The following is a 13,670-nucleotide window of genomic DNA, read 5'->3' as shown; positions in this document are numbered from 1 at the left end:
TAACATCCATCTCTTCTCTAACCCTCGTAGTTACAAGCAGATCAAGCCTGAGGGAGGCTAATCTTGCTGTTTTCCCTTATGAACTGTGAAGATGTATCCCATACAAGAGAAATTATTGCTTATTTTAGATCCAACCACATTGGTAATATACTTTTTTTCCCTTCTCAACCTTCATCAAGAAGGGATTTTTCTGCTTCTATCCTTACTGAAACATCATCATTGCAAAATAGGTGATGAATTTCTCCTCATTCAGTCACATCGGGCCAAATGGTTGTTTACTGTTCTTCCTGTTATACTTTTATTCCCTAGGCTAAGAAGAGGAAAAGGATTCCTGAGGGGATCAGAATGTAGGAGCTCAGCTGTGCCTTCCTCCTCACAGAGTTTATGCTGCTGTGATTCCATAACATTTCTGTCATTTAATTTCACTTCATATTTTTCCAAACACTGGACCTGCCTCATATAGTGCCCTGAGATTGTGTGGGGATTGTAATTTAAGAACACGATCTGATAAATATGCTTATGATAAATAGTAACTGAGGACAAGACTCTACTTGCCCTCACCTGCTGCAATGCTAGCAAAACTGGGGGGGGGGGAGGGGGATGAAGAGGGAGAAGTAAGGAAAAAGGAAGGAGAATGTAGGTGTGGTCCTTTTGAAAATGAAATATGACAGAAAATACTAAAAGACTGTTATGCAATATTTTCAGAACTTTTTAAACTCTAAATTTATATTTCATAAATTTTAGGATTCTCATGATGTGTAGTACAGACTTTATATTCAGATGTGATCATCTTGTAAACAATTCCAATTACCAATACATGTAAAATTATTATTTTAGCTAATACAGATCTGTAAATAATTAATCTTATCACTTACAAATCATTGCCTCACCTTCTGCATATAAATGTGATTCATTTTCTATGTGCAATGTGAATGACTAATGTATATAAGCAAAGGATACCAGAGGAATGTACTTCTTTATGCATTTTTTTTCTTTTCCAATTTTATGAACAAGAAATCCACTAAGTGTGAATGAACATAGAGAGTGATAGAGAGGGGAAAATGTCAATCATACTGAGATGCAGTCCAAGTATCTTGATTACAAATTTCACTCCTTACTGTGAATACAACACCATGATAAGCCGTCAGGGACTCATCATAATGTTAAAAAAGTCCACGTGTAGCCAGGCAGTGGTGGTGCAAGCCTTTAATCCCAGCACTTGGGAGGCAGAGGCAGATGGATTTGAGTTCGAGGCCAGCCTGGTCTACAGAGTGAGTTCCAGGACAGTCAGGGCTACACTGAGAAACCCTGTCTCGGAAGAGGGAGGGAGAGAGAGAGAGAGACAGAGAGAGAGAGAGAGAGAGAGAGAGAGAGAGAGAGAGAGAGAGAGAGAGAGAGAGAGAGAGAGAGAGAGAGAAGGCTGCAATAAAAAGGCAGTGCCAATTTATCACTTCTGTGCTAAACGTTTCTCTACTCATTCTCTGAGTAAAGGAAACTACATAAAATACCAATAATAACATTAAAATTATAAATGAAACATAAATGTCTTTGAATTCCACTTTTATAGTTTCTTAAAGGCTCCACAGGATCAGGATCATCACCAAGGGTAAAGTACAGTCCAATGTCTGTGAATCTAAGACTCTGGAATATGCGTGGAGGCCAGTTCTTTAAAGACCTTTTCTCTCATTCTCTGTGACTCTTGTACACAGTCAGGTTTTAGGATGTCTGTGTTAAGAGTTTCCTGAGGAGAGATGGATGGTCATATGATCCCGGCCTCCTATGCACCCTTACTTCTTTGTCCTGGGGTGCTTACAGCGATTATAAGTCCTGTTCTGCTTACTTCCTAGTGTTGCTGTGGGATGTCCCATAGTGCTTATTTTTCTCATATTTAACTGTTTTTAATTTGTGTACTTTTCAGTAACTCAAATTTCACTTACCTTCACATCTTTATGCTCATCCAGGAAGTTCTGTATGTATGGAGGAGAGACTTCCAAGAATATGACAAGTTGCTTGTCTAGTTTCTGAGAGTGTCAGCTGGCTGTTGAAGATCCTGAGGTGGGCAGCAGAAAGCACCAGTCTAAAGCCAGTGGGGCCTGGTTATCTCTAAACAGAGCAGAGAGATGGACAGTTGGTCACCTGTAATCTACAATCGCCAGGATTGGCTGGGGACAAGGTTATCTCAGTAAACTAACAGTGCTACTAAATTTAAACTTGGCTGAGGCTTACTGCTCCTCAATTTAGCACAGTTGTCATTTAAAATTTCACGAGGCTGTGAAGTCAGCATCACAGGATTACTCTGAAGGCAGAAGCAGCAGAAAGAGTTCCTATTGTGCTAACTGACTATTTTTTCAAACATTGAATTAAGTGGGACAATTACTAATTTTATTTTTGATATGCAGGTGCTGAATTCATACTGAATTTCTATGTCAAGGTCCCTTGGAAATACATCTTTACACAAAAGTCTATAGTATCCTGGCTGTCCTGGAACTCACTCTGTAGACCAGGCTGGCCTTGAACTCAGAAATCCACCTGCTTCTGCCTCCCAAGTGCTGGGGATTAAAGGTATGTGCCACCACGCCAGGCTAAATATATAGCATCTTATAAAACAAAAAAGGTGGGATATTTTTACTACATTGCCTTGGAATCACCTGATAATTTTGCAGCTTTCTTTCACATGGGCAATGCTTTGAAGATAATTAGGCATACACATGGATAAAAGTCCATGTATCCTTCCTAGTTTGTATGCCTGGTAATGTATGCTTTCCTACTCAGGAAAATCAAAATTCTTTTATGAGTGAGTTAAGTCGACAATGATAAGAGTTAATATAAAAGGAGAATAAAACACTTTTAAAATTGATAATTAACAATGCAATTGTTTTTATGAAGGGGGAAAGGAAGTAAAAAGTAGAAGTAAATATAAGATCATGAGCACAGGGACAGGCACACACTAAACAGTGAGCACAGGAGACCTTGTATGAGCATAGCTCATGAAAAAGGCTCCACCACCACCCATCTACCTTCTTCTTTCCTGTGTCTCACAAACAGAAATAATAGGATCAAGTGAACTTGTCTTAGACCATAAGAAATGCAAAAATATACTGAATAAAAATGTTACCATAACTTTGATTTATTTATTAGTAAAATGGCTCTTGATGCTTTTCACTTGTATCCATTTGTTAGAATAGGTCCACAAAGCTTCAAGGTAGGTAGCTGTCTTGTTTCCATAATAATAATAAAAAAAAATCAATGAAACTTCACAGAAGCAAAAATATGGCCACCTATGGATGAGCAGCAGAGTCAATTCTACTAAATTTTAAATGCCACTGGTTTGAAATACCAGTGGGGTTGGGGCTAGAGAGATGGTTCACAGGTTAAGCCCACTAGTTGCTTTCCCACAGGATCCAGGTTTAATTTCTAGCACCCATATGGTGCCTAAGAACTATCTGTAACTCCAATTCCAGGGCATTTTTGATGCATCATCTTACCTCCTCAGGCACTCATCCATGTGATACACAAACATTCAGGCAAAATACTAGTAAAACTAGTAAAAATAAAATAATACACTGGATTTTCAGTTCCTTGCTGGCAGACAAAACCCTCCTAAAACTATTAAGCTTTTGCACTGCAGTGACTGTGGCACTCTTTCTCTCTCTCTCTCTCTCTCTCTCTCTCTCTCTCTCTCTCTCTCTCTCACACACACACACACACACACACTGCATTATTATATTCTTAGCATCTAGTATCACCTTTAAATTTTATGACTGATCATGCCAAAACCTTGTTTGGAAACTTTCACTCCATTTCTAATGTTCTTGATATAGAGACCCAGTAATTTATATAGTCGCATGCAAATCCTGGGTTAATAGCCAGTCTCCTGCTTGATATAGTACTGTACACATGTAACCACAGAACTCTTGAGGCAGTGTCTACAACATTGTGAGTTTGAGGCAAGACTGCGATACATAGTGAGATCTTATCTTGCAAATAACCAAAAGGAAACAAAACATATCATAGCCTAATTTCCATAAGCAATAGGAAGCCTTTTTGTTTACCTCATTTTTAGCTAAACAACATTCAATAAAGTATTTAATAGATACTGAGTACCAAATGTATATATAAATAACTCATAAACTGGGTAATCAAGTTTGCTTAATGCTTTAGTTTCTGGATTACTTATAAGCCTATTGAAGGTAAGGATATATCTAGTACATTTGTTGGGAACCAACAGCTGATGACTTACAAACATGAGAGTTGAGAAGTATTTGATTTGTTGATGTTGATTAATGTACACTGGTTCCTCTTTAAAAGGCTAAATTTTTTCCTCTCTCACAAATGGGTAGGTAGATCATTAGTTCTCTACACTAAGAAAAATAATCAAGGACAAACATAACCATTTTGTCAAATTAAAAGTCAGAAAAATTGGAAGTATGTCAGATTCTCTGGAAGTATCCTGATTGTATGCAAATTCTACAGATTAGTTATGAAAAAGCATCTGTACATATGGACAACCTTCCAGCAAACTTTGTGTGAGGTGGATACACTCTTGTGTTTTCAAATATGACATAGTTTGTATTTGAAACCAGAGGCAAAATTCATTATTAGTGATAATTAATAGCTAAACCTTTTCTGAGTAGATCTGGTTCATTTGGAAATTTGTTACCTTTGAATACTTATCTGAAAAGAGCCGAAGAGATTTCAAAGGTGAATTCAAAGTTATGTCTATTGTGCTATCCTGTTATACATAGACCTCTCTCTAAATAAAAGAACTATTTTCTAAACTGTTTAACATGAGAACATGCAGAGGAAGCCAACAAGTGGTGATGTAGTATACCTGGGAGGATGTATGCAAACAGAAGGGTGGTGCCATGCTTGTGTCCTTAGGCTCCTGACTCTATCTAGCATGGCTAGACAATGTTTTCCAAATTAGACACAGGTAGACAGAACAAGGAATTCAGAAATGCAGAAAGGAAGGAGCCAGGAAACGGAAGCAAAGACAACGAAAGTTTTGTACTTGAATAGTATTCTTCCACACTTAATGCCCCAGTCCTGCCAAGCAATGTGGAAGTTTCCCAGAGGTGTATTTATTTAAGAAGCAACTGCCTTTGTACTTCTACAGATTGTTGTTCAGTCCCATATCCTTTCTAGATCATTTAGAACATTGTCTTTCTTAGGAAACTACCAAGAGAGAGGGAAGGAAGGAGGCTTGAGAAAAAAGGAATTCATTCTTTAGGAAACACAGTTTGAAAACCACTCCAAAGAGTTCTTGAAAGAAAAAAAAATCAAAAAGCAGCCTGTTTATACCTTTTCTCCAGGGTACCAAAAGATTTTTCAGGAAGTTAGTGAATCATGACTTAAAACTCAATTGTTTTTCAACAAAATAGATCTCATTAGGGTGTGAGTCAGACTTTCATTTCCCCTGTGGCTCAGGCTCCAAAGGATAGGTTAATTCTGCACCATTTACTTTTGTTCTTTGAATGTATGCATATTTATATATTATATACATAAAAAGTGAACTTAACTGAACCATGTAAGAATGTTCCCTGCTCTATGTACCTCGTCATAGAGGTGTTTTAAAACTGACTCGTATCTATAGAATATTCCACATGCTAGGCTTTAAATTTTATTGTCTTACTGATTTCTTTTCTTTTCTTTTCTTTTCTTTTCTTTTCTTTTCTTTTCTTTTCTTTTCTTTTCTTTTCTTTTCTTTTCTTTTTTGTTTTTGTATTGTTTTTTGTTTTTTGAGACAGGGTTTCTCTATACAGGTCTACAGAGCTATAGCCCTAGCTGTCCTGGAACTCACTCTGTAGACCAGGCTGGCCTGGAACACAGAAATCTGCCTGCCTCTGTCTGCCAAGTGCTGGGATTAAAGGCATTCACCACCACTGCCCAGCTATCTTACTGATTTCTGAATCTTCTGATAAAATTGAGTTTTTCTTTTGGTATTAAATTGAAGCATGGACCAAGCAGTGGTGACACATACTTCTAATCTCATCGATCAGGAAGCAGAGGCAGGCAGATTTCTATGATTTCAAGGCCAGCCTGGTCTACAGAGCTAGTTCTAAGACAGTCAAGGCTACACAAAGAAACTCTGTCTCAATAAACAAACAAACTGAAACATCTTCTATGATTTAACCTCTGTTACTTTAAAAAGTTTTTGTTTTGTTAAGACTAAGAGATTGCTGACTTATGTTCACATTGTGTAGGTGTTCATCTTAATACTGGCTACTTCTAATTCAAAGATGTTGAGTACCCTTTGGCAACTTCCACAATGAAAAGTATATTTCTCCCTTATATTTTGAAAGCTTCTCAAGGAGGCAAGAAATGCAGTACTGTAATATGAGAGATAAATAAGTCAAACTAATTATATATATAATTAGTATATATATAATTTTCCCTCTGTCTAAATGATCCCCTGATCAGTGACTTCCAAGCCATAAGGAGGCCTTAGGGATGTGAGGCATCCAAGGATGCTGGTGTATTAGAAATTGTCCTACCCAGGTGTGCTTCCCACTCAGGAGCTGACTCTGTAGTTGTCAAGTATCAGTTCTTAGCAAGTGTGAGAAAACTATTACCTTCTTCAAACTCTCAGAGGAATAACATGGGAATCAGCACCCTTACCATGGCAGATTTCTCAAGGACAAACAAGTTACAGTATTCATTCTAGATGACCCTGGCTTACTTGATCCATCTAGCACATTGACCCTCTTCACTCTGGCTCTTTCCTCTTTGTTTAAAAAGGTGTCCACTAAGGGAAAGGCCATTCAGGGATGTCTCTATTCTGTGGATTGTCATGATAATTTATACAAATCACACACAGCTCACAGCATGTAGCATTCACTTTATATAGACAACCAGTTAAACTGCTCAGTGAGGCTCACAAGTATTTATTGAATACATGCAGCCTGTTGAAGAATTGTGAATGTTTTTAATTCTTTTCATATTTCATAGAATATCCAAATGCCAAGTAGCTTTTTATTTTCTGTCTGTCCCTGTGCTCTGGATGAACTACAGTGGAGTGTTTCTCTTTTTATGTGAAGGGTCCCCTGAGTCCAGAGACTGTGCCATATATATCTTTCTGCCTGTAATCAAATGTTGGGCTGGGAACAGAAGCTTATAATGCATGGTGATGATCACTACATGCGATATTTTGCATGAGTGCAAAAAAAAAAATTCTATCCTTTATCTCCTATCATTTTCATTTTTTTTTCTGTCTCTGGCAAGACAGGAGGTTTGTATTGCTTCTGAGTGTGAGCATGATACATTTAGATATGCATTCCATCACTCTACAAGATAAAACATATGCTTTGTAACAATCAGCACTGCAATTTTATGCTGAATTGAAATATTTCAGATTTTGATGGGCTTAGCAGATACACACAGGGAAGATAGATGTCAAAGAATAGGCAAATGTTTAACTGTCTCCATCATTGATACTGTTGGCTCTGGTCCCACTAGGTTGGTGCAACTTTCTCAAAAAGTGAATCACACATAGAAATTATGATGACTTTGAAAAATGGGTTTATAGAGCTGGGGAGAAAGCTCAGTTTTACAGTGTGTCTTGTGTAACATTAGGATCCCTAGAACCTACTGCAAAAAAGTTGGGTGTGTTGGCATGCTCACGTAATCTCAGGACTGGGAGGTAAAAATAGATGGAATAGGTCTGTTCACCAGTCTAGCCACAGACCAATGAGAGATGCCCAGTCAAGGTTGTCTTGTGGCCTCTATACCCAGTACATGCATGCATGCATGTGTTTATACACACACACACACACACACACACACACCCATACACAGACTCACAAAGAGCTACGTGATATAGGCTATAGGCTATATGTAAGATATGTACATTATGTACATGCTCTTAATAATGGAGCAACCTCTATAGCTTCACAGATGGATGTGTATATGATAATATTATTTAACGATCTACTTATTTTATCTAAAATTGAAGTTATAAGTATGGTTTTAAAAACTCTGGCAACCATGAAACACTTTTTAGGAGGAATGAGAATAAGGAAGCAGCTAATTCATGTTCAGTTTATACTACTGAATAATGTCTTAGCTGACAGAAAAATATTTGAAAACTAAGATGCATGGTATTGAGGAAATGTTCAGATATGGCAAAAATGAAGCAAAATTTATTGGATTGTTAAAATATTCTTTGGATTTATAGAGTGGAAGCTTCCTATAATCCAGGCTATCTGATGACCTGAGATAAAACACCATTTTTTAAAAGATTTTACTAAAGAACACTTTACAAATACTATGAAAAGCATTATTAAATAGGATTAAATTATAGGATTTTAAACCTTGCTTGTTTGAATATACCTGGGTATGAAAAGCCCAGTGGGCCAGTGTTCAAGTTTGAACCTTAAAGATTTTTGTTCTACTGAACTGAGCTAAGTATCTAAAGCTTCAAACTAGAGTAAAAGTTACAAAACACTACCCAAGAGTGTGTAAATCTAGAGTTCTGGATACAGATCTGTCTCACACACATACCAACAGCCATGTTTGCATATACACACTGCAGTTTGATCTGGACTCTCCTTCCAGTCTCAATACTTTTCTCAGGAAGATTGACTTTTCAACTAATACATCAAAACTCCAGCAATCTGCATGCAAATTCCAAGAATGAACTAACAGGGATGCCAGAGAGGAAAGAGAAACACAGAAGTATGTACAAGCCTATCGGAATTCTGACTTCCTAAAAACCATTTAGTGTCTCTTATAAAATGTTTAACAGCAGTGTTCCTGGGTGATTACTAACCTTTAAAATGTTCTCATCTTTCAACGCAATTCAGCAAATGCAGACAGAAGATCATACAGTGGGAATGATCTGCTATAGGAATGAATGCAGCTGGTATCATTAAAGGAGGCATTCATTACAATGCTCCATGATTATTTACTGGATGAGTAAAGCTGGTCCTCAATACAGCGGATCACTGGAAGAACTAGTTAAGCAAAGTTCTTGTAGCCCTTGATTTTCTAGGGATACGTTCAGAACACATTTAATAGTGCCTCTATGCAGAGCTTCTTCTGAGGTTTGGCTAAGGGGAAGAATGTGTCTACAAATTGGCCTGCTCATGGTCCTTCCATTTGGCAAGCTGACTGTATTTCTACTCTGCAGGCATTTAAGTGATGAAGAAGAAAATTTAAATGTAAGCTTGAAGAAGAATGAGAACATGGCTAGGTTACAACTTTGTGATTTAATATTTCGATGACCTGTGCCCGAAACAGCAGTAAAAGAGCTAAATTCCTCTTCTCTCCTTTTCTCCCTTGATACACTGGTGACTCTATAAAATGTCCTCCTTTGACACCATCGGCTGACAGTGTCTTTCTGTAGCAGTGTTCCTTCAAAAACACACAAAGTTCCAGCTTAGTTGACTCTGTGGGTGTTCTTACAGAGCCTGGGCCACCAACCAGGGAGCATGCAGAGCTGGATCTACATATTTGTACCAAATGTGTGACTTGGTGTTCATGTGTTTCCACCAAAAAATGCAATAGCAGTTGTCTCCATCTCTGTTCACTGAGATTGGATCTTCTTCCCTCCATTTGGACTACTTGGTTGGGCCTCTTGGGAGAGGATGTGTTACACCTGCTGAGACTAGACACCCCAGAGTGGGGTGGCACCCAATGGGAGCTCACATTCAAAGAAGGGGAGGGGGCAAGAGTAGAAGGGTTTGTAAGGGTGGGACTAGGAAGAGAAGAGGGACTAGGGTGTGGTTGGGTCATAAAGTGAATAAAAAATTAAAATAAAAAAATACACAACTATTTTCAAATATGCAATTTTTACTTCTCTGTTTTCTTTTTCTTAAAAGGAAGATAAATGTAATTTAACCTAATTATATGTATTGAAACATATCTATAAATATCTCAATAAAATAAAAAATCAGGCCAAATTCACTCATGACTCCATAAAACCACAGACAGAATTACCTAACAGCACACAGGAGCAATACATTGAAAAATGCAGAAGAAACCATGGCTCTTCCACATTCTGGGCATAGTTTGAGACCTGGATTTTCAACTATCTACATTTTTTTTTCCTTCCTTTAATGCTTTAGTGTTCTTCAAAGACTAGCTCATATCATTCCTATTTTGATCTCTTTTGCATTTAGGTAGTAAGAAATGTTGAAGTCAGAGCTTAAGTCATGTTTACAAACGTGTTATAGGTAAGCTTTTATTTATCAACTTAAAATCTGAGAATGTTCCCTTTCTTCCTTGAGTGACTATTATATGTAAAGTGTTTATTCACATTGTCCAAGCCCAGGTGGAAAAATATCCCTTGATTTGGGTTCTATTGTCAGTAAGTTTGGTTGTTCAGATGTACTAAAGCAGGCCTGCCGCTGTGCGGGCTGCTCAGATAATAAATATCAGACCAATCTCTATGTTCATTCTTTAGTATTTCTGTGTCAGACCATAGGAACAGCCTGACAGTGTGGTTCAAAACTAAGGTGTGAGAATGGGAGCCCCGTTTTACTGCTTTTATTTTCTCTGGCCTCCTTTTTTGTGCAGTTGGGGAGCTTCACCTGATCATGAGGCATAGCCATAAGTACAGAAGTAACCTCTCACAGATGAGGGACCCATGGCTGTACTGGAAAAGTTGCCAAATTCTCAGGTTCGATCTTATTTTTGAAGGGGCTTCATATCCATAGATAGGGGAACTTGTAGTCATTCATAAAATTAATTTCATTGTCAGTCATCTATTCAGCCAATATATATTTGTTGTAATTTGCAAGCCACTCTTTTGTTGACCTTAAATTGTTTTAAGTCAGTTCTGAAGTTTGTATATATACATTCATACTTAGACACACATATATAAATAGTCATATAAACATGCACACAGATACATTTATACACACACATATACAACATATACATACATGCACAAATATACAACCCAAAAACACATATACATAAACACACAGAGACGCACATACAGAGACACACAAGCACACTCATTCATTGTAGGTGCAATTAATCTCCCTCTCTGCTGAGTGACTTTAACTGACACTCATATTTTATAGAGCTTTCTGTGTCCTTGAGTTAATGATGGTGTTTCTGCTGCTGTAGACTTCATGTTGTGTTACATTAATCAAAGTCACCTGCACACCTCTTGACCCCAGAAGAAAGGTATAACGCTCAATCTTACTATGTTTGCTCTTTCACAATGAGCTGCCTTTCTCTTATTATTTGTAAAGCATTAATTTATTGGTTTTCCTACCATTGGACATCTTCCAAATTATTTCTAATCTTCACCGGAAAATTCCTCAATGGAATAAAGTGTTCCAGAATATTTCAATACTAAAAATCCAGAATGTGAGATGCAGGAAATGGGAGAAGAGACATTTGACATCTACTGGAGGACAAGCTTGGAAATGGTTAACCAGAAATGATCCTTTATGGCTAAACACCAGATCAATGCAGTTGCCCTAGTTTAATTCCTTCACAAAAACTACGGTAAATACACAAATATATTTTTGTTGTGATTTAAAGTATAAAAAGCCCACCATGTAATCTGGACTCTCTTTTCTATGTAATTATAGTCATTTTCTAAAGTGTCTGGTATGAAAACATACAGCCACAACTGTAGTTTTCAGTAATTTCTCATGACATCTCTGAGATCAACATCCATTATATTGCTCTCTGTACTCCACAACCCAAAACTACTCAAACTCTTTGCTGTTGAGCTGAGTATTGATCATGGCTGAGATGAGACTCTGTGGTGCTCTGAGTTCACTCATAATGTCATCCCAAGTGCCATCCCTGGGACCTGCTGTGCTGCCCAAGGAACAATAAAAGCAGAGGGCATTTGTCTGATGCATCTTTGATATCAAAGGATGCACAAAGCAATGGTTCACTATTGATGAGGCATGCAAAACAGGCAGAGCAAGATTTAACAAGAAAAAGAAATCCTGGACAATTCACAGCTTTAAAATAACATCCTTCCACCTTCTTTAAGTGCATCTATATATTTCAAGAAACATCAAAAGTTTCTTAGACTACAAAGCAAATCCTCTATGTCCCTTATCTGCAACTGCAAAAGTCAATAATTAGTAATTAAGAAATTACTCTCTTCAGGAACTCTTTTTTGGGTATTTCAGTATGGGAAAATCAAACTTTCTTTGAGAAGTTCCATATTTACTCAGGTTAGAACAGATAAACATTGCCAGTATTTTCCTTTTTCTCACCAGCTCCATCCTCTACCTTTGTCATTCCCAGTACTGCTTTCCCTTTTATCTGCTGGCATTATGCATTCTTTCTATAACCACGTACTTTTTTAAAGGAACAGATAAGCACCATGGAAAACAACTTCCTTGTCTGTTATAAAAAGTTCGGTTCTTATCAGGTGAAGTCATAATGTGGGAACGTGTTTACCTGGTAATAAGATCTCACACAATATCCTTTACGATATTGGTTTCATTACAAAGTGCATCTTTGCTGGCAGACTCAGGAGTACAGAAAAGGTTCCCTATAAAGGCCTTTGAAAAGGAATGCTGAAATATGTCCAGCTAAATCATGCTAGGAGATCTGGATGTTGATGAGTTTTGTATAGGGGTGTATATCAAAGAGCTCTTAGGAAAAAAGAGTTGCAGAAAGTTACATGAGAAAATCCAAGGCTAGGCATAAATCTTTCCAGAGTAAGCCGAAATGTGAACATCTCAGGAAAGATGGCTGATGGCCATGCTGTTTAAGCTAATTGATGTTCATCATCATTTTACTGGACCTTTCCTTCTATCACACTACCAGATATAGTTACTTATTGATTTGGTTGTTTTCTTTTCTTTGTCTTTATCAATTGCTTATACATTTTATTTTAAAGACCTGCGTCATGTATTCTTAGCCTCTAGTTCAATAAAGAGTCTATAACTTTGCTAACAAAACAGCTACTAGCTATTTGGGGCTATTCAGTGCATGAAATGTGGCTAGTCCAAACTAACACAGCTGTAACACCACTGACTTTGTAAAGATGGTTCAAGAGCCTTACTTACTTATTACTTAGTAAGTGATTCATGTGGAAAGAATAGTATTTCTATTTACTTGATTAAATACATTATTAAATTAATTGGACCTATTTCTTATATCTCATTAAATGTGGTTGCTGGAAGATTTGGGATGTCATATCACTCAAAATAAACTTTTCTTAAACATTACCGGTATAAAGAGTTAAATATGAATGGATAAATGGATGAATGAATGAGTGACACACACACACACTCAGGGATGATACTACCAAATTAATGATATCTAACTTTTCATACTCAAGGAAAATTAATCAACAGTTATAGTAGACTTCCTCAATCTCCCATGTCTTTCCCTTTTTCAGAATCTCTTACCATTGTGATGTGTTTTGCTGATTGTTTCCCTAGATTTCCATTTGGGGGTTAATAATGAGTTATTTAGTCATAGGAATGGTATTGCACATGCTGTGATGAAAGTTTAATCAAGGCTTACACTGTTTGTTCTCTTTAGTCATTATGAGAACTTGCCCATCTTGACTAGATTATTTATAGAGAGGGCATGTAGGACCAAGTCCAGCTGCTGCCATGAAGCCTACCTGTAGTATCCTTAGCTTATCTCTGTCTAGAGGACCAAACGCCCTGAGATCACTGGCAGCAGATTCCTGAGTAGGATGGATGTTGCTCAGCATAGTTCTAGATGTTGTCCTG

General features: G+C 37.4%; 1 protein-coding gene across 5 annotated transcripts in view; it reads right to left on the bottom strand.

Annotated features, from left to right (window-relative positions):
• The window catches only part of Hs3st5 (heparan sulfate-glucosamine 3-sulfotransferase 5), a 294,266-nt gene that overhangs the window by 181,595 nt on the left and 99,001 nt on the right, over nucleotides 1-13,670 (bottom strand). For all 5 annotated transcript variants that reach the window (XR_015048396.1, XM_029482550.2, XM_021174949.2 and 2 more), the window contains one exon: nucleotides 1,938-2,103. The gene's annotated coding sequence lies outside the window, so the exon portion shown is untranslated. The remainder of the gene's footprint in view (nucleotides 1-1,937; nucleotides 2,104-13,670) is intronic.

Source organism: Mus caroli, unplaced genomic scaffold (genome assembly GCF_978045245.1).
Source record: "Mus caroli unplaced genomic scaffold, Mus_caroli_1 scaffold_9, whole genome shotgun sequence".
NCBI classification, from domain to species: domain Eukaryota; kingdom Metazoa; phylum Chordata; class Mammalia; order Rodentia; family Muridae; genus Mus; species Mus caroli.
Note: the sequence above shows the minus strand (reverse complement) of the source record. Positions and strands in the feature narration are given on the sequence as shown.